Here is a 20,315-nt window from a genome sequence, read left to right on the forward strand (position 1 = left end):
GCAGGCGGATGGAAACCCCACGAAGGCGGCGGCAGTGTCTGTGGGCCTCGGGTGCTTGTGGCGTGCTTTGAAAAAAACGACTTTTGGAGGCGTGCTTGGCGGGACGGCGAGCGCTCGGATCACATGTACGTAGTGTCTCGTTGTTGCATGCAAGGCGGTGATCATCGGCGCATCCGTTGCGTCCTTTTTTTCCCCCGCGCCAGACTCGGGGATGAGTTAGCAGTTGCTTTCAGACGAGGATTTAGCGTTTTGCTTGCCGTCAAGGTCGTGCAGAGAGCTGGGTTTTCTGACAGTTGGAATCTAGGGAAATGCACGACTTCGCCCTTGTCGTTGATGCTTCGTCAGCTATTTCGGTCAAAGAAAGAGGTTAAACATGTTTCGATTTTAGTACGGTGTTTTAGGAGTGGCTTTTGTTTGTGTGTGATGTGGGTTTTGTGTTTGTCTGTATGATAATTTGTTTGATATATCATCATTAGGTTGCATGCATTTAGGACGTGAATAATGTTCGTCTTGATCAAGCTTATCCCCCTTTCTCGTCTGTTCCTCGTTGCTTTTCTCTTTTATGTTTTAGCTTTTTCATATTCTGTTGAAGTATTCTTGAGTTATTTTTTGTATATCCCACATTGTGTTTTATTCCAATAGTTGACCTTACAAAAATCCTTACCGATTTTAGGCTTTTTGAAGTGCCGTGCGCGGTGCTTGCTTGCGTGTTGCAGCAGACATTGATCTCTTGCCGGACACATGCTTCAACTTGATGAATGATAGATTGCAGGGCAGGGGTTCTGCGCCCCCCCCCCTCTTTCCCCTGCCCCTCCTTCTCCGCAGACAATAATTTTGTGTAAAGCTTAACATGTGGTATTGACCAGCACACCGGGATGACGTCACTCGGGTGTGTTTGTGTGAGTCATGGAGGACGTATGGGAGGGCTGGTGTTTCTTCGGCCTCGCCCTCGCCTCTCGCTATCCTTCTTTCTTCTTACTCTGTCCGTCGGTCTAATCCCGATTCTTTTGATCTCCCTGATCTTTTAAAGTTACTTTCATTTTCTTCTGTGAAAGAAACACTCATGGTTGTGAGAACCGGCTCAGCTGAAGGGGTTTGGGGGAATCCGTTTGTATTATTAGGATTATTAGTGTGTGTCTGTATGTGTATGTGTGTGTGTATGGGTGTGTGTATGCGTGTGTGTATGTGTGTGTGTGTGTGTGTGTGTGTGTGTATGTATGTGTGTGTGTGTGTGTGTGTGTGTGTGTGTGTGTGTGTGTGGGTGTGTGTGTGGGTGTATGGGTGTGTGTATGCGTGTGTGTGTGTATGTGAGTGTGTGTGTGTGAGTGTGTGAGTGTGTGTGTGTGTGTGTGTGTGTGTGTGTGTGGTGTGTGTGTGTGTGTGTGTGTGTATGCGTGTGTGTGTGTGTGTGCGTGTGTGTATGTATGAGTGTCTGTGTGTGCTTGTGTGTGTGTGTGTGTGTGTGTGTGTGTGTGTGTGTGTGTGTGTGTGTGTGTGTGTGTGTGTGTGTGTGTGTGTGTGTGTGTGTGTGTGTGTGTGTGTGAACGCACGCGTGCGTGTGCGTAAACTTCTTGTATTGTATTTATATAAACCGAAACTAGAATCATGCATTGTGGTTTCTCTCCGCGAATTTCCTTTCCGCATGGAATTCAAGTGCGGTTTACCTTCGCGGAGGCTCTCTCAGTGCGGAGGTAAAAGCCAAGTGCTTGAGCGCGCGCGAGTGCCTGAGAGCGGCCAGGAGTCCCGAGGGAGGAAACCTGGAGGGAAGGTGTGCAACATTACCTAAAAAGCGGGAGGTATGCCCTAGGGTGCCTCCGCAAGGGCTCTGACCAAGATAGTGTGTCTTTTATCTCGCCATCAGCGTCTCCTCCCCAGCCTCCTCCAACCCCACTGGACTCCAACCCCTTCCTCCTTTGCCGCTAAGAGCGCTCTCTTTCCCTCCAGCCTTCAAGGGGGAGTGGGAAGCAGAGAGGGAGGGAGAGGGGAGGGGGGTTCCTTGAGGCCTCGTACTCCATCTTGCGGCTGGGAAAGAAGGGGGAGGGGAGGGGAAGGGGGGGGCTTTGTTATCTATAATTAACATTTCCAGGTGAGAGAGGCGTCTCGCGAGCGCCCCTTGTCCCTGGTGACAAATGGGAGTTTGAGTGTTGCCTGGTGTAAGGAGGTGGTTGGGGAGGGGGGGGGGTGGAAGGGTGATGGTGACGGTGAGAGGAAAATGAGGACGACTTCCTAGGCTTCCGGTGTTGTGTGCTTCACTGGCAATCAGTGTTTTTGTATTATTACTATGCATTTTATTGTAATAGTAATTGTTGCTATTATTATGATCATCATTATTATTGTTATTATTATTATTATTATTATTATTATTATTATTATTATTATTATTGTTATTATTATTATTATTTTTATTATCATTATAATTATTATCATTATTATTATTATTATTATTATTATTATTATTATTTATTGTTCTAATCATTATTACTGTTGTTATTATTATTCATTTTCTCTATTTTAGATTCATATGTTTATTTATTTATCATAATTTTACATATAAAATATACTTTTCTTTTTTCGTTTTATGGTTCTTTGGATGCTTGCAAGGCGACAGCCACGCTTGTTTGACTGGACAAGCCGAATCCATGATGGGGGGGAGGGGGCGGAAGAAAATGTCGTGGCCCTCACATCTTCCCCCCAAATCAACCTCAGGTCACTTCCCCCTACCCCAACAATCCCCCAAGACACCCACCCCCAACCCCAGACGCCCTCCCTCCCCAACCCCACGCCCTCTACCGCGCAAAATCCGCTTAGTCCTGAAGTAATCACCCACTCTTGGGTTTCCTCGAGACTTCGCTGTGGCCGAAGCTTTCATCTTGGATAGGCTTTATATTTTTTCTTGTCTTTTCTCTTCTTTTTTGCTTGTTTTTCTTTGGATGGAGGGAAGGTTGGATAGGGAGAGGGGTGGGATAGATGGGAGAGAGGGGAGAGGGGAAGGGAGGGGAGAATTCCCATGGAGGGGTTAGAAGAGGGACGTTTCCGTATCATTATTTCTCAAGGAGTACTGGAAAGAGGGCGTGAGGAGTGTCAAGGGGAGGGGATAGGGGAAGAGGCTAGGGTGGGAGGGAGATTGCTTTAATTGTGCTCGTGTGTGGGGGGGGGGAGGGTGTATAGATGTAAGTGTGTGTGTGGGGGTGGGAAGGGATGTTTGGACGTGTGTGTGTAAGTATGCATGTATATATGTACGTATGTTTGTGTGTGTGTGTGTATGTATGTATGTGTGTGTGCGTGTATTAGTGCGTTCGTGCTTATGTGGATCCGTTTGTTTGTTCCACGAGTGCTATTTTCCCTGGACAGATAGGTGCTGGCTGCTGTACCGGTGGATGGGCGAATTTGACATTTTATCCGACATTTATTATGATAATCCTTTGATTGGATAGTTCGGCGAAACGAATCCGATTTTTTTAGTATTAGCTACAGCCTCTCTCTCTCTCTCTCTCTCTCTCTCTCCCTCTCTCTCTCTCTCTCTCTCTCTCTTCTTCTCTCTCTCTCTCTCTCTCTTATTCTCTCTCTCTCTCTCTCTCTTCCTCTCTCTCTCTCTCTCTTATTCTCTCTCTCTCTCTCTCTCTCTCTTATTCTCTCTCTCTCTCTCTCATTCTCTCTCTCTCTCTCTCTTTCTCTCCTCTCTCTCTCACTCTCTCTCCCTCTTACCCTCTCTCTCTCTCTCTCCCTCCCTCTCTCTCTCTCTCCTCTCTCCCTCAATCCTCTCTCCTCTTACCCTCTCCCTCCCTCCCTCCCTCTCTCTCTCTCCCTCTCTCTCCCCCTCCCTCTCTCTCTCTCTCTCTCTCTCTTTCTCTCTCTCTCCCTCTCTCTCTCTCTCTCTCTCTCTCTCTCTTCTCTCTCTCTCTCTCTCTCTCCCCCCTCCCTCCCTCCCTCCCTCCCTCCCTCCCTCCCTCCCTCCCTCCCTCCCTCTCTCTCTCTCTCTCTCTCTCTCTCTCTCTCTCTCTCTCTCTCTCTCTCTTTCTTTCTCTCTCTCTCTCTCTCTCTCTCTCTCTCTCTCTCTCTCTCTCGCTCTCTCTCTCTCTCTCTCTTCCTCACCCTCCCTCTTTCTCTTTCATTCTCTCGCTATATGTCTATGTACCTGTTTATTAATCTCCCCTCTCTCTCTACTTTTGTGTATATTTGTTGTAGAGTATAAATAACTAAAACAAGATTAGCTTCGAACGAGCAGCTTTGTGCCGCGTGGCCGCCCCCGGCATGATTTAAAAGTGTAATTTTGGGTTCATTCTGCAGAAGCTGTGAGGAAAAGTTGCAAAGTTGCAGGTGGATGGTGAGGTTCCCTGTGCCCTTCTCACCTGGCAAGAAGGTGTAAATAAACAGCCCGCTTCTATCCCTCTCGGTACTTTTTTCTTGCCTTCCTTTATTATTTAGCAAATTCTGTTTTGTTGGCTTTTGTTTATTAATTTTATGTGTGTTCCCTTTTTTGATCAGCTTTTGTGAGTTATCTTTTTTTTATCATATTACACATTATGATCCCCTAGTTTCCCTTCCTCTTTTCCTCCTGCCCTCGCTTCCCCCGTTTATTTAATTTCTCCTCTTCCTCCTTCATCCCTTCTCCACCTTCTGCTCCTCCTCGCCTTAACTCCCTTCTCCTTCCTTCGCCTCGTCCCCCGATCCCTCTGGGGTTGGGGGGATAGACGCTGGAGGGAGGGAGGGAGCGAGGGACCACAGACCCCCTCCCCCGCGCCAGTAATCAGATGTCGGGATTCCGTCATCCGCCGAGGGAAGCAATAACGGTATCGTGCAGAGGGGCCTGCATCCGGGGCGTCGCGTGTGTGCGTGAGAATGTAATAAGGCCGGATGAGAGACCTCGAATGACCTGCCTGACACACTCCGATGACCGCGACTCCTCGAACTGGCGCTGGCGTCGCGACTCTCTTTTTCGCCTTTTCCTGTTTTCGTCTTCCGGATTTTTTGACGGATCATGTTTTGAGATGTCTGTTCTCAGTTTCTCTTCTTTCTATCCAATGCATATGTTTTCGTGTATTTATTGTGTGTATTCGTGCATATACATACATACATAATTATTTATTTACACACATTTATATAGATAGATGGGTTTGCCTGTCTGTGCTCTTCCATTTTTTATATTTATGAACATTTTCTCTCTCTAACTATTATTGTTTTATGTCAGTGAAATCCTATTAGAATTTTTCTTGCTCTTTTTTCTGGTTCCATTCTGGGTATGATTTACTTGGCGTTCCGGTCAATATGTTTTTTTCCTGATTTTTTTTCTCCACCTGTTATTATTGCATATTAGCGATTACCACGCCACGACCTGGCCGGTTGTTGCAGCTCCGTCCGTGCCTGACCCCGAGCACCCTCTGCTTTTTCTTTTGCCCTTCCGTGCATACCTTGCAGCAATTATTCGATAAAGAATTGAAAGAGATAAAGGTAATTCCCACCCCTCTTCTTTGGTATGTCCGCACCGCCTCGCTAGTGTATGTGAAGGGGGAGAGGCAGGGGGAGGGGAAGGAAGGGGGAGGTTAGTGTGGACAATACTCAGACGCTGAGCCTCATTATCTCACTTGGACCGTCGTCGCCTTACCCTTCTTCTTCTCATTTTCTCTTTCTTATCTTTATTCCGGCCGCCGTTTGTCCGAGCCTGTTGCCGGACAGACCTTATCTATCTCTCTTCTAAGTTCATAAACAACATTCGCGATGAAATGGTTACAGTAGGTTTATGTTTCAGTTTTGTTTTGAGTTTAGTGTTTATTCGCCAGCTTACAGAGGACGGATGGATGTCACGAACTCGTCCGGGGCAAATGTCTTCATCCGTTTCTCTGTTTGCGATCGTCATTTTTGGAGATGACGGGGATTTGCAAAGAAAAAGTTCTTCGAGTCCCTGATATTACTCCGTATTTTCTCACAATGTTCAGTCATGACACGCCCGAGCTAGGAGTTCCGTCGGGCCCTCAGAAGGGAGACGTGGCACAGCTGCACACGTGTAAGGTGCCAAGTGCGAATTAATGGTTTGATTGTTTCCCTTCATATCCGGTCGTGTTGGTGGTTCCATTTCGCTTGTAGACACGGCCTTCGACGTCGAGAGTGAATGGGTAAAGACCTGCAGCTATTGGGATAGGCATTGTCCTTGTTCGTAAACAGCGGAGAGGTAACTGGCAACTCTCGCCGGGAATCAATATGAAACCAAGGCAGGTCCGACTTCATTCCTAAATGTTTTTTCCGCTTCTTCTTGCGAACCGGGAACTGACTTGTCACTCGGTGTTTCGAGCGGAAAAGAGAGGTCGAAGGTGCAGCGGCACAATACGTCGGGATAAACGGCGTACTTTAAGAGGCTGGGAGGGGCGGAGTGCGGGGGGAAGGTGTCGAGCAAGCGGCAGCGTGGACCAGCTGGGCGCGAGGCAACCCCGAACTGGCCAGGCCACCCAGTGGGTCGTGCGATCCGGGAATCGGGAACACGCTATCGCGGGATTCCAAGTTCTTATCGTCTATTCGGAGTGCCGCGACGAACACCACGCTCCGCCGAGGACGATTCGGTCCGCAAAATGAGCGTGACATCCAGTGCTGTGCATCGCGCCGTGGTGTCCAGATAACTGATCCGCCCGTGAGGAGGTCGCGACCATATAATATTTACTTGTTAGTGACCTCCATAGATGGGTGGGCGGGGAACAGGGACTTGCCTCCCCTCCCGCGATTCACGCCCCTACAGCGCCTCTCCCTTGGCCAGGACTTCGAAAGAACGAAGGGCATTCTATGTCCTGGACTCCCACGTTATACGAGTTGTGTCCTTGCCGTGGGCCACGCTGAAAAAGATTGTAAAAAAAGCGGCAATCACGTTCCGCGAACAGTTCACATCAAAAAGAAGCCGCGGTGGGCGGTTGTGGATCTTTGTTTGTTTCGTGTTCCGTGAATGTTGATGGCAACGGTTCTCCTGCTGTTGGGACTGGAGCAGGGAAGCTTACTTATGATAGGTTATAATAGGTGGTGTATATTTCTGTGTTTCGTATTCAGGGTTTACATACATATTTATATTTTTAATCAGTTATGAAAATTCTTAGGATATAGCTAGAGTGTATCACCATCTTTTTTTAAAATATGGTTAGCCTGGGTGCCATGCCGTTGTGGTCCACGGCACTTTCTTGGCCCTGTGTGGCTCGCCGTGTTACTTCGCCCGACCTTGGTCACTACGAAGTCTCGGTCAGGGACACTTGCTTTTGTTCGGGGATTGTCGAGTGTTGTGGCGAGTTCCCAAGCGGTCTTCTGGGTCTCAAGGCGGTCGTCCCTTTCTGTTGGCATTGTCGGTTTCCTTCTTTAATCTCTAGCTTTCATGTGTTTCATTTTTTCTCTGGTTAATTTTAACCTAGGGGCAACGTAATTACGAGGCGGTGCTGCAAGGAAAGGCAGTTTGTGCATTACATTTTCTTGGCGAAAATAAACTGCAAATGAAATGAAAACAGAGTGAAGTATCGTTTCGCTTTAGTTAACGAACTTCCTCCGGGTGTTTGTGCTGTTGTAGTTCCGGTGACTTTCCCTCTTGTCACGCCCGCGCCTGTTCAACCTCGTGGGTGGTTTTAAGGCTGTCTGGCGCTCCTCGTGGGGGGAAAAGATTAGACAGCGGAGTGTCTCGACTCGTCTTGCATCCCTGTCCGTCCTTTCTTTTTATTAATCTTGAATATTTTCTTCCCTTTGTCTTGGCACGCCAACGTCTTGCAAGGGTCGTGTTTATTCTCCACATTGCGGGACTTTCCTTCGTAGGGTAATTATGTGCATTCATTCTGGCTCTGTAGCGAGTGCCACTTTCGTGTGTGTGGCATGTGGCGCTCTCTCTCTCTCTCTCTCTCTCTCTCTCTCTCTCTCTCTCTCTCTCTCTCTCTCTCTCTCTCTCTCTCTCTCTCTCTCTCTCTCTCTCTCTCTCTCTCTCTCTCTCTCTCTCTAAATCTAACTCTCTCTTATTGCAATTTATATCCATCTATCCATTTATCTCTTTATATCTATCCATCCATCTATCTATTCATCTATCTATTTGTTTATAATGTCTGTTTGTTTATATGTAAATATTCACTGTGTATGCATGTATGCATGTATGTATGTATATATATGTATGTATATATATTTATGTGCATATATGCATATACGTGTGTATATACATGTGTAGATATATATGTGTATTTGTATATGTATATATGTACATGTACATGTATTTGTATATGTATGTATATGTATATATATGTATATATATATATATATATATATATATATATATATATATATATATATGTATATATGTATATATATGAATTCATTATTTATATATATGCATTTACATATACATATACTTTTGCTTATACTTATACTTATACATAAACGTACACTCATACATACGTACATATACACACGTACATACATACAAACATACATACATACATACATTCATACATGCGTTCATACTTACGTTCACACACACACACAGACACACACACGCACACGCACACACACACATGTATGTATGCATGTGTGTATGTATGTGTACATATGCGCGCGCGCGCGCGCGCGCGTGTGTGTGTGTGTGTATGTGTATGTATGTATGTATGTATGTGTGTATGTGTGTGTGTATGCATGCATGTATATGTGGGTGGGTGTTTGCCCGTGAGAGTACATGCGTATGTATGAAAGCTATGTCGAGATACCTATGCGAGGATCATCTCCGTAGAAGTATATGTGCGTTTTTGTTTGTATGTATGTATGTATTATATAAGTATGCATGTGTATATGTATGTATGTATATGTACGAAGCTTATGTACAGGTAAAACTTCTGCCTTCCATTTAGCTACATTTCGTCCGATTGAGAATCCGCAGAGGTCGTTATTCAGGGCTGGGCGGCCGAGCACCCTTCAGAACGGCTGAGATGTTGTTGGTGGGGCGAGGGCACTCGGAAGGTCCTTGCGGGCGGCTGTCCCTTAGCGCGAATCCTTAGGAGGAGAGTTGACACATCCTGAGGGGCGGGGAGGAGGCTCGCGAGAGGCACCGCTGCTGAGGGCGACGGCGGCGGTGGCGGGAGGCGGGAAGTGTCGCACGAGATAAGGATCGGGAAGCGTGGCGGAATATGTGCTGGGTCACGAAGTCAGCGCGTGGGAGTGGCGAGAGCAAACGGATTCCCAACTCTATCTCGCGGATCTTTCCGAGACAAGGGAGGGGATGGAGGAAAGGGGGCGGGGACGAAGCGGGGGGGGGGGGATGTTGGGTCATGAAGTTGCAGCGGGTCAGCAAAAGCTTTGTTCCTCGAAACGACCCCCCCACCCCCACCCCTCCCCAACTCGTCGAATGTCGCCTGAGCCCCGCATGGCGCGCGTCCACCTCATGTCGCATTACTTAGTGATGGGAGGGAACTAAGGTCAAAGGGGAGTTCAGGGCCACTCCATAGGGATCAATATTGCTCGACCTCTCACTCTTCTTAGGGCTTGTCTACAACGGCAACAGCTCCAGCTACGCCTCTCTTGGCCACGACCACTTAGGCCTCCTACAGGGTCGTCACTACCCCTTTATCCCTCCTCGGGGGGCGTCGCGAATTCCTCTAGCTTCCCTCGGGGTCGTGGCGACGTGAGCAGCGTCTGTTCAGCGTCCTAGGCAGTGTCATGTTACCCACCCCCCTCCCTCCAAGAAAGAAGGAGAAAGGAGAAGAAGACAAAATAACGTCCACTTTAAGATGAATTAAGGAGAAATTGTCTTCTCATGTCGTCTTCCCATTCCTCCTTCCCGGGAGGCTGTCGTCCGATTGCAATGGCCGAAGAACGTCTTGTATTCCTCCTCGTCACGGGGTCGTCTGTTTTCATTTACGTGATTTGCTTGATTAAATTGCCTCGGGATACGGCAGTGATAGGCCTATTCAGACAGGGTTGATTAAGACGGATATAAGCACACGTTTTTTTTTTCTCTCTCAGTCTGTTTTCTTTATCTATGTCTCATTTTCTTTCCTTGTTTTCTCTTCCTCTCCATCTGGCGACCAAATCCACCTTCGCTAGACAGAAAGGGAGGCGCCTGGCGAACTTCTACCCTTGCCACACGGATCCCCCCCCCCAAAAAAAAAAAAAAAAAAAAATGCAGCAGGCATTGTATTTGTAATGCGTCATAATTCCCTCGCAATTAAGAATTATCTTTTGCACGCGATGTTGCAGTCGATAAGGATTTGCGAGCCGGGAGGGCCGGTAGTAGAGGTGACAGCAGAGAGAGAGAGAGAGAGAGAGAGAGAGAGAGAGAGAGAGAGAGAGAGAGAGAGAGAGAGAGAGAGAGAGAGAGAGAGAGAGAGAGAGAGAGAGAGAGAGAGAAAGAAAGAAAGAAAGAAAGAGAGAGAGAGAGAGAGAGAGAGAGAGAGAGAGAGAGAGAGAGAGAGAGAGAATGCGAAGAAAAAAAAAGTCACCGTGAACTAATATGATCTCATTAGGGGGTCGAGAACGGGAAGCCGGAAATTCCCCCTTTCCTTAAAAGCGGCCGTAAGTGACACGCCCTCCCGGCTAGATTTAGGAACTTTACAGAATTGCTTAATTCATGTCAAAATCATGTCCATTCCTTCGCTTTCCCCCTAGCCTTTATTTTCACCCTTACCTCCTGAAGCCCCAAAAGACCCTCTGTATGTCACCCTCAATCGCGCGGACCGTCAAGGAAGGGTCCGATCCTTTCTTATAAGGATTCATGTGGTATGTATATGTATACATAAAAAGGGAAAATCGTATTGTAATCTTCAAAAGACTGCTCGTCCTTAATTTCCTGTTCTCTTCTTTTGTCTTCTTTTTCCTTTCCTCTCTTTCGGTGTCTTTTCCCTATATTTCTGTTCTTTTTACTATCCTCCTGTTCTTTTCGTTATTCCCCCGTTCTTCCCATCTCCCCTTTCCCTTCTGTCTCATGCTCCCTTCCCTATCTTCGTTATCTCCCACATCTCTCTCTGCTCTCTTCTCTCTTTTCTTGGTGTCTCCCCTATCCCTCCTTTATCTCCCCTGTCTCCCTGTTCTCTCCCCTGTCTCCTGTTCTGCTTGTGTGCTGTTTGTCGCCTAGCAACACGCGGCCAGGGCGCTCGTGTGCGCTCTCTTCCCTAAAGCTGTGTACATAGGAAAGCCAAGTCAGGACAGCTTGGCGAGGATCATCTCCATAGAAATGTGTGTGTGTGTGTGTGTGTGTGTGTGTGTGTGTGTGTGTGTGTGTGTGTGTGTGTGTGTGTGTGTGTGTGTGTGTGTGTGTGTGTGTGTGTGCGCTTCTTTGTTTGTGCGAGAGAGAACAATACAAGGCGTGCTGTTTGTCATGATGTAAGATATTTAATTAGGTTTTCGACTGATTAATCCCACTGGCGGGTTTTCCAATTTGATTCGCTTTTAATTTTTCGTTGGGGATTGATTACCGGATCTTATTCAGTATTCAGTTGTAATCACCATGTATCAATTACTCGGAACAGTCATTAGACAAGTTAATTAATTCTATAGCCTCGGATGAAGTTACATGCATGTCCTGTTCCGTTAGACTGCGCCAACTGGTTGTCGCAAAGTCTCTAGGCTTTCTGTTTTATTACACACGCACACGCACACAATCGCGCGCGCGCGCACACACACACACACACACACACACACACACACACACACACACACACACACACACACACACACACACACACACACACACACACACACACACACACACACACACACACACACACACATACACACCACTCACGCATATATATATATATATATATATATATATATATATATATATATATATATATATATATATATAATTGCTTATATATGAATGCATGTATGATTGCACTGTATACGTATGTCTTAATGATCACGGAGAGCCTTACGTATGCGAATGTAATTTGCATATTCAAAAACGTAATTGGCCAACGATGATACAGTGCCGTTTCTCCTTGAAGTGGCGGCCATTATGCATTTTAATGTGTTGACGCTCGTGGCAGGCGTGCGGCGGCGGCGACTGTGGCTCCCCTTACAGTGCGATTAGTTAATTACTCTGTACTTTCATGGTGTACGTATAGTGCAGCTTGCCAGTTCCTTTGTGTCTTTATGGTGCCCGTCCTCGCCCCCCTCCCTCCCCCTGCCCCTCCCCCATCACCCAGGACCTACGCACATCATCTCCTCCATGCAACAAGTGTGCAACCTTTGCAGTGGTAGTTTTTGAATGTGACTCAGTCGAAGTCAATGCGCGTTTGTGCCTTATCTCGCCCATGATTTATTTCTCTTCTTTTATCCCTCCCGTCTAACCCCTCCCCCCCACCTTCCCTTTCCCCTCCCCTCCCCTCCCCGCCTCGCCCCGCACCCTCTTGTCTCCTCCCTCCTCCGAGTCTCGTCCTGCTTACTCCGTCTTCCAATCTCTCTTCCTCCCTTTTCGTTTTCCATTTATACTGCCCTTCTTCGAACCGGTTTATCCTCTCTTTCCCTCGCATATTTCCGCAGTTGTATGCAGTGATTCAGCGATTTCTTGCGCCGTAAACAAACGTAAACACAGCGCCCCGTTTCCGGATTATCCCGCTCAATCGTAGTATCAGTTTATGCACACGGAAGGAGAGGAAGAATATAGTGAGGAGGGGCGATAGAGGTAAGGGAAGGAGGGAGGGAAGGGGAGGTAGGAGGGAGGAAGGGGCAGTGTAGCCAGGGGAGGGGTAGGCGAAAGGGGGAAGGGGTAGAAGGAGAGGGCAGTGTAGTCAGGAGAGGAGTGATGGGAGGACGGAGGGAGGGAGGGAGGGAGGGAGGAGGCAGACGGTGCTGGCGCCACATGCAGCGTCAGGTGGTCGGAGTGGCGAGGTAGCAGGGGAGCTCCCATCTTTGCGTGTTAGGTGAACGTTGAAGTCTGACCTGAAGATTGTCCACATTTTTTTTCTTTTTCTTTTCTTTTCTCTCTTTTTTTAAAGGTTCAAACCTCGTGGTGTAATTTAATAAGGGTGGCGTCTTGATCACCATAGGCGTCTAGATATTTCTGGTCTTTTCCCTTTTATATTTTTGATTTATCCTCTTTGCTTCCAGTCCTTCTCTCATTTTTACCCTGTCCCAAACCGCCACTTGTGCCCTGGTGACCCCAAGACGGACTTTCTTTTACGCCAAGTCTTTTCCCCCTTCTCTGCTCCCCTCCGCTCCCCCTCTCCCTCCTCACCTTCCCTCGGCCCTCCTGTCACCTCCTTTCCCTCCTGCTCGTCCTCTCCCCTTTTCTCCCTCCCCCTCCCCCCGCCCACTTCTCCCTCCTTACCTCCCCTCCCCCTCCAACCGTCCTCCACCACCTCAAGCTAAAGCGTTGCCATGAACGACCAGACTTAGTGGCAGGATCGACCCTGCCTTCCGTCGACGTCCATGCCCCTCTTTCCCTCCTCTTTTCTCTCTCTCTCTCTCTATCTGTCTATCTAGTTATCTATCTCTCTTTCTCTCGCTCTCTTGCTCTCTCCCTATCTATTTATCTCTATCTGCATCTCACAGTTTCTCTCTAGTTCTCTTTCCCTCTCGCTTTTCTCCGACTCTCCCTCCTTTCCGCCTTCCCTCCTTCACTCCTTTCCTCTCTCCCTCCTTCACTCCAGCACTCCCTCCCTCCTTCACACTTCGCCCAGCCTCCCCTTCCCTCGGCTTTCAAACCCTATTACCCTGCCCCACACTCCGTCCCGTCCAAGCCTCTCCCCTCCCTTCCCTTCTCTTTTCTCTTCGCTTCCCTTCTTTCTCCCTTCCCTCCCTCCTCCCTCCCTTCTCTTTTCCCTTCGTTTCCCTTCTTTCTCCCTTCTCTTTTCCCTTCGCTTCCCTTCTTTCTCCCTTCCCTCCTTCCTCCCTCCCTTCTCTTTTTCCTTCGCTTCCATTCTTTCTCCCTTCCCTCCCTTCATCCCTTCGCTTCATTCCCTCATTTTTGCAAGGGGTGACGGGGCCATTCAGACAGAAGGGGCATTTTATCGCGGGCCGGTAATTGTCCCCACTGCAAAGTTGCACGGGGTTGAATGGAGGCCGTTTAGGTATTGCTGGAGGCTGGATGGAGCGTTGCTTGGGAGGAGAAATAAGATAAAAAAGAAAGGAAAATAGGTGATCGAAGAAAAGTGAGAGAAAATATGGTATTCGTGATAGATTGCCGGGAGAGAGAGAGAGAGAAAGAGAGAGAGAGAGAGGGAGGGAGGGAGGGAGAAAGTGTCAGATGTGATCAGTGACACAACTATTACCTCACCGATGAGTGACGCACACGTCTCCCTCTAGTGACATATATTAGATTTTTTTCCTTTCGAAAGGCCCTTCAGGTACTGCCCTCGCGAGCCCCGAGTCCCACTTAGAATTCAGGACGTGCGCTCTCTTCTCTCTCGTCTCTCCTTCTCTCGTCCTTACACATCAAACAGGACGGCGGGGCTGACCACGTGATCATAAATGTCACTTTCTGGGCTTCAGCAGTTCCGATGACGTCGTTGTTGTTGTTTTCTTTGTGTTTCAGTGCCGGAAATGTAACCGATATATTTTCTTTCATTTTCCTCTAGGTTGTTGCTATTTTTGTCTTTTGTCGTCGTTTCTTCCTTCCTGTTTTCTTTTTTTCTTTTTCCTTTTCTTGCGACGAAACTTTTATGTCTGCATCTATCTCTCAAATTACGCGCATCAGGAGATTGTCTATCTTTTATCGCTATTTCCCAGAGGCCGAGCCTTTCCTGTCGTCTCTCTCGCTGAATCAATCTTTCCTTTCTGTAACGTTCAGTTTTTTTCCCTCTTTCCTGTTTCCCCCAGACTTTTGGGTTCTCCGCTCCTCCTTTCTTTCCTTCCTTTTATTTTTCTCTCTTCACCCCTTTCTCTCCCTTACCTCCCTTCTTCCAGCACGACTTTCCCTCGTGAAGTCTCTCCCTTCCACCTTTCTTTAATCTCTTCCTCATTCAATCCCTCCTTCCTTCTTTCCTTCCCTTCCTTCCTTCACGTAACATTAGGTTTTTCCTTCTCTTGCTCCCTTCTTCCTATTCGTGCCTAAGTATTCTACTCCCATTCTACCCCCTTCCGCATTCAGTCTCTCCCTCTCTTTCTCCTCCCTTCTCTACCTCCCTCCCTCGCTCTCTCCCTCTTTCCCTCCCTTCTGCCATTTCCCTTTCCTTGTCTTCCCTCAATCCCTCTCATTCCCTCCCTTTCCCTTCCTACTACTCGTTCTCTTTCCGTTCCCTTCCCTCCCTCACTTCTCTGCCCTTTCTTTCCGGTACCTTCCCCTTTCTCCCCTCCCTCCCTCCCTCCCTCCCTCCCTCCCTCCCTCCCTCCCTCGCCATTCCGTCCGGCCAGTAATCGGCGGAGATCCTAGTCGAGAATAGTTTAGGAGGGCCGTGAACTCCTCCGTAACAAGGGCGAAGGACGGGCGCCGAGGAAGAAGTTTGAGCCCGGGCGGATCTATATAATGCCGGGCGAATGGCGATTAATTGATTTCGTTTTGGGGAGGATGCAGAAATGACGAGTGGACGGCCGAAAGGAGTGGGAATTGGCGGAATGGAGAGGCCGGCGCGGAAGTTGTAAGAATGGAGGCTCTTGGCTGCCGCATTCCTGGAGGGGGAGGGCTGAGGAGGGGAGGCGGGAGGTTGAAGCCAGGACTAACAGCTGTGTTATGAGCGGCTCGTTAAAGCGGAGGTTGCACTAAGCTTGTGTTGTGACAGAGGCCGCGTGGTGAGAGGGCGTGGAGAGGCAGAGGGAACAAGGGCTCTCAGCCTCTTTTTCCGTCGGAGGTTGTTAGGCCTTTTGCCTCCGCCCTCCTGCCTCCTCGGGCCGTATGTCTCCCTTCTCACATATTGGTTCCTCCCTATCATTTCATTTTTCCTGGAGCCGGGCTTTTTGTGGTTTTCATTGCATCATTGCTGTTTCCCTCCTTCCTTCCTGTTCTTTATCATTTGCTTCTGCTCATTTCTTTGTCTCGTCTCCCCTCTCCTCGCGCTCCAGATCCCCGTCCCTTTTCATCTTTTTAGTTTCCCATTCGTACTGACTCGCAGAGCTGGGCTTCCTTCCCTCGCCCCTTCGCGCGTGGCGGCTCCCGTGGCGAACCCATCCAACCCTTCGCCGCTTACCTTCTGTGCCTATCGTCGTGAAACGTGGCTCGATCATTGGGCGTCTGGCTCGGCGCTCAATTCTAGTCAGGACTTCCAAGGGTTTTAAAAGCAAAGGTAAAAAAAAAGTCAGCGGAAGGGTAGTAATATGAACCTGTGTTCCTCTGCTGATTGGTGTTTGATGTTTGGTCTCGAATCACTTGATCCTGTAATGCTTGGTTTCATCTCTGGGCATTATCCCCCAAGGAAAATTGGTATTCTTCTTCCTCTCTTTCTTTCTCGCCGGATCCTAAAAATGCTCTCTTTTGTGTCATGATATGCTTAGGGGAGTCTTTTCTGCCGTTCTTTCTCCCTCTTTTCTCCCACCCTGCAAGTGCCATACACACGACGCCCAGCCGTGGAATTTCAATAAAGAGTTGTGGGTGGCGGAATGTGGGAATGGGCGAGGTCTGATCAGCCTTTGCCCGTGACTCGCCCACAGCTCCTGCACCTAATGGCCTCGCCCGGACTTTGGACACAACTCCTAATGATGTACTCTGATGGGGCCGCGCGTGGAGTTTTCGTGTGTGTTGTTTTATTTTTGTGTTCTCTTGAGGATGAGAAGTGTCCTCATCGGGGGCCATAAACGTGTGTTGAGTGTAGATGATGTCTTGTGAACTTAGGGCTGTATGGGTGACAGGGAGGGGGGGGGCGTATTGTTTTGGACGGCGCTTCTTTTATTCTTTATTTCGAATGAAGCAAATAGCATGTCGTCGACTGAGTGTCTTTTCCTATCGATCTGCGGCTTGGCGACTTGTGTTATTTTGAACGTGTGTTTTTCCAGAAGGTGACATTGATCTTGTGGCCGCCGTGGAGCCCACATGACCGCCGTCGCCGTCCCTTGAAGTCGGGGGCGGGGTCACGCAAGGCCCCCATCCTCCGCTGTGATTTCTTGTGATATATAGAAGGCTCGTGAATGTCATCTGCTAGAAACACTTTTTGAAAGAAATTGATAAATGAGTGTAAAACGTCCCGGACTTTTGTCGTTGTTTTGTCTGTTTTTTGGAAATGGTTATCGAGCTATATAACTGACTTTTAAAAACGCATCAAGAAAGAGGAGAGTAGTGATCGAACGCCTCTCGTTTGGATGAGAAAAGTAGAATAGAAACAGAATTGTTTGTTATGTAAATCAAGAGTCGAGTGCTGCGAGTCGCCCGCCACTCGCCGGCATGAAGAGCCTTCGCCCCGTGGCGTCCGTGTCTTTCGTGGCTGTGACGAGGAGCCTCCCGCTGGCCCGCCTTTCCCGCCCTTGATATGCCAACACTGCGAGGAACTCTGTCGCGTCGCCCCCGGTCTCCGCCTCCGAGTCGTCGCGCGAGAACAAGGCAGCGTCGCGCAGGTCGCTCGTCCTCCAGGCTCGAGCTCGGCTTTGAGAGCGCCTCGTGCCGCCTCGGAGACACAGCCGCGTGCGGGCCAGAGCACGGCGCGGGGCGGGGCACAGCGCGGCCATGCGTCAGTGTCGGTGAAGGCTCGAGGAGGACGCAGGCGATGAATCCCTGAGGAAGGCGGGAGAGCCTTCCTTCTCGCCCTCCGCTTCCCAGACAGGTCGTCCTCGGCCCCTCGCTCTCATCCGCATCTTCGTCTTTGTTGAGTCAAGAAGCAACTCCGGCCATCATGTCCTCCTACGAGGACACCTATTTGCGTCATCGCTACTCCTACTCTTATGACGCAGAGTAAGACCTGCTACATTCTTTATCTAATTATCTATCTATGTACGCTCCCTTCTTCCTCGCTGTCTCCCTCTCTCTCTGAAAAGAGGGAGAGGGAAAGATATGTTTTTTCTCACTTTCTTCGTACGCGAGAGTTAGATAGTACTTGTTTATTATGTAGGCTATATAGTTAAAATTAATCTGAATTATTACTTGAACAGTGTTATGACAACAAATTAGAAGTATCATATATGCGCACATTTTTGGGTGATTACATACCTTTGTCTTATTTTCACGCACTGCTAATATGATTCGTGTCGGCCCTGAACCTTCCCTGTGACGACTGCTGAGCCCATTGGGGTCCTTGTTGAAGCGTCGCCAAGTGCTGGGGGGGAGGGGGGAGGGGGCAAATAAACTCTCCCTCCCTCTGTCGATCTCATTCCTTCTCCGCACTTCTCGTCGTCCTTCCCTTCGTCCTTGCCTGCGTTCCCGCGAGGCAATCTGTCTGCTTCATCATGGCCCCTTTGCAGCGGGGAAGGAAGCTAATCCTTTCTCCTTAGGAGGAGGAGAAAGTGGAGACGGAGGTCGTGATGTTTCATATTTTCTTTTTCGTTTTTCTTTTCTTTTTTAAGGAAACCCGCAAAGCCGAGGTTGAGGTGGCGTGTTACGTAGTTTTTGTTCGATCAGGAATCAATATCCAATCTCTAGGAGACACAAGACATGCCACTTGGAAGTATGTGTCTCGCCACTCAAGCATGTCTTTGCTGCGTACATGTACGTAAACTAGCATACACCGGTAACGGGTCTCCCGTTTTACTGCATTTTCTTTTTTACTGAAATCAGAATGGCATGTTTTAAGAGTTTCATGTCAAGGGTTGCCTCAGGTTACCGTCTGGGGCCGCAGGCTCATTGGAGAGAAGGAAGAGCGTCAGTTTTGCAAGATACATAGACTCCTTCGTCGCAGGAAAGAGGGAGAGGAAGGCAGCAAACTTTTGTGCTGTGATGGAAGAGCGGAGGCGGCGAAAGGCAGCAAGCTCTTCCCTATCTTTCAATCCCTTTTTGCGTCACGAACGTTGGAGGAGGGGGAGGTTGATGGAGGGCTGATGGAAGGGCGTGCGGGAGTGTGGACGGAGTAGGGCGCTCTGACAGGAGAATAATGTTGCGCAGGGTCGGATGGAGGGCCGGGGTTGGGGTTAGGGGGGGTACGGATGGGGGGCAGGGTGATTTGCTCTCGGGAGTATCGGGTCATTAGACGAACTTTGCCTCGCCCAGCCATGGAGGATTTTCCCCCATGTTGTATTTTATTGTCCCATTTTATCTTTGTTGTTCGCAATGGAGAATATGCAAAATAAGTATGCAAAAGTTTAATTCTCTAAAACAAACTGATGGCGAATAATATGAAACTCTTAAAGTAATTTAGATGTTCAAGTATTCCATTAAAACAATAACATTTGGCTCCATATAGAGACAGTTTAAGAAAGACGGATGCCTGGGTTGAATATTCTATTGTCATAAAGTGAATAGCTGCTCCAACCACATATATCTCCTGCTCCGGTTTCCACGTTTGTTCGAGTGCATTGCGTGTGTCTGAGTGAATGTGACAGTAGCAGAGTGTGAGGGTTTATGTGTTCTGCGGCTTAGTGACAAGTGAGGTGTGCGCAGAGAGTTATAAGGCCAAAGTCTGGGTTATGTACACACGAAGATCTCACGCCTCTGCTGGGATTTTGCATGTGTGTTTTTGCTATTTTTGTCTTTTAGAGGAGAGATGAAACAGAAATCTTACTTTCTTCCTTGCCCCTTTTAAGTTCCTATTAGCCTATGCCTTTACTTACTAAGTGTTGACTTCACAGAAATGGTACAACAAGAAAACCCATGTTGTATTATGGCAATGGCGGAAGGTAAATTGCGTCTTTAATGCAATCTCCCCTCTGCAACGAGTTATCCTTTATTTATGGAAGTTGATCTCCCTCTGATTTATAAATTACTTTTAGGCAATCAGGAGAGTTCGGTCGGGACGGGGAAGAGGGGCGCGGGAGGAGGATTTGTAATGGGAAGGAAGTCGTGGCTCGGGATCCTGACATATATATGGAGGTTATAGATTTTATGGTGCAGGGAGACGGAGTGGGAAGTGCTGCGATGCGAGAGGGAGTGCGAGAGGGGTCCTGGGACGGGTCGGCGGGGGAAGCAGTGGTCGTTCTACGGTCTGGAATTCTTAGTCGCTCGTCTCGTGTTCAGATTTTTTTTCCTCGTCTATGTGTCTCTCTCTCTTCCTGTTTCTCTTTCTTCTGCTCCTTCTCTCTCTCTCTTCTTGCTCTTTCTTCCTTTCTCTTTCTCTTTCTTTCTTTCTCTCTTCCTCTTTCTTCCTCTCTCTTCCTCTCTCTCTCTCCCTCTCTCTCCTCTCTCTCTCTCTCTCTCTCTCTCTCTCTCTCTCTCTCTCTCTCTCTCTCTCTCTCTCTCACTCTCTCTCTCTCTCTCTCTCTCTCTCTCTCTCTCTCTCTCTCTCTCTCTCTCTCTCTCTCTCTCGTATTTTACCTTCAAAATCTTTTTATATTTTTATTTTATGACTTTCATCATATTTATATATAGCTGGAAA

The 20,315-nt window shown here is 48.2% G+C and overlaps 1 protein-coding gene across 17 annotated transcripts in view; it reads left to right on the forward strand.

Annotated features, from left to right (window-relative positions):
- LOC113812565 (protein sickie) overlaps positions 1-20,315 on the forward strand; it is a 165,477-nt gene that overhangs the window by 129,636 nt on the left and 15,526 nt on the right. The gene's annotated exons all lie outside the window — the stretch shown is intronic.

The sequence above is a fragment of the Penaeus vannamei genome, chromosome 7, assembly GCF_042767895.1.
Source record: "Penaeus vannamei isolate JL-2024 chromosome 7, ASM4276789v1, whole genome shotgun sequence".
Lineage (NCBI taxonomy): Eukaryota > Metazoa > Arthropoda > Malacostraca > Decapoda > Penaeidae > Penaeus > Penaeus vannamei.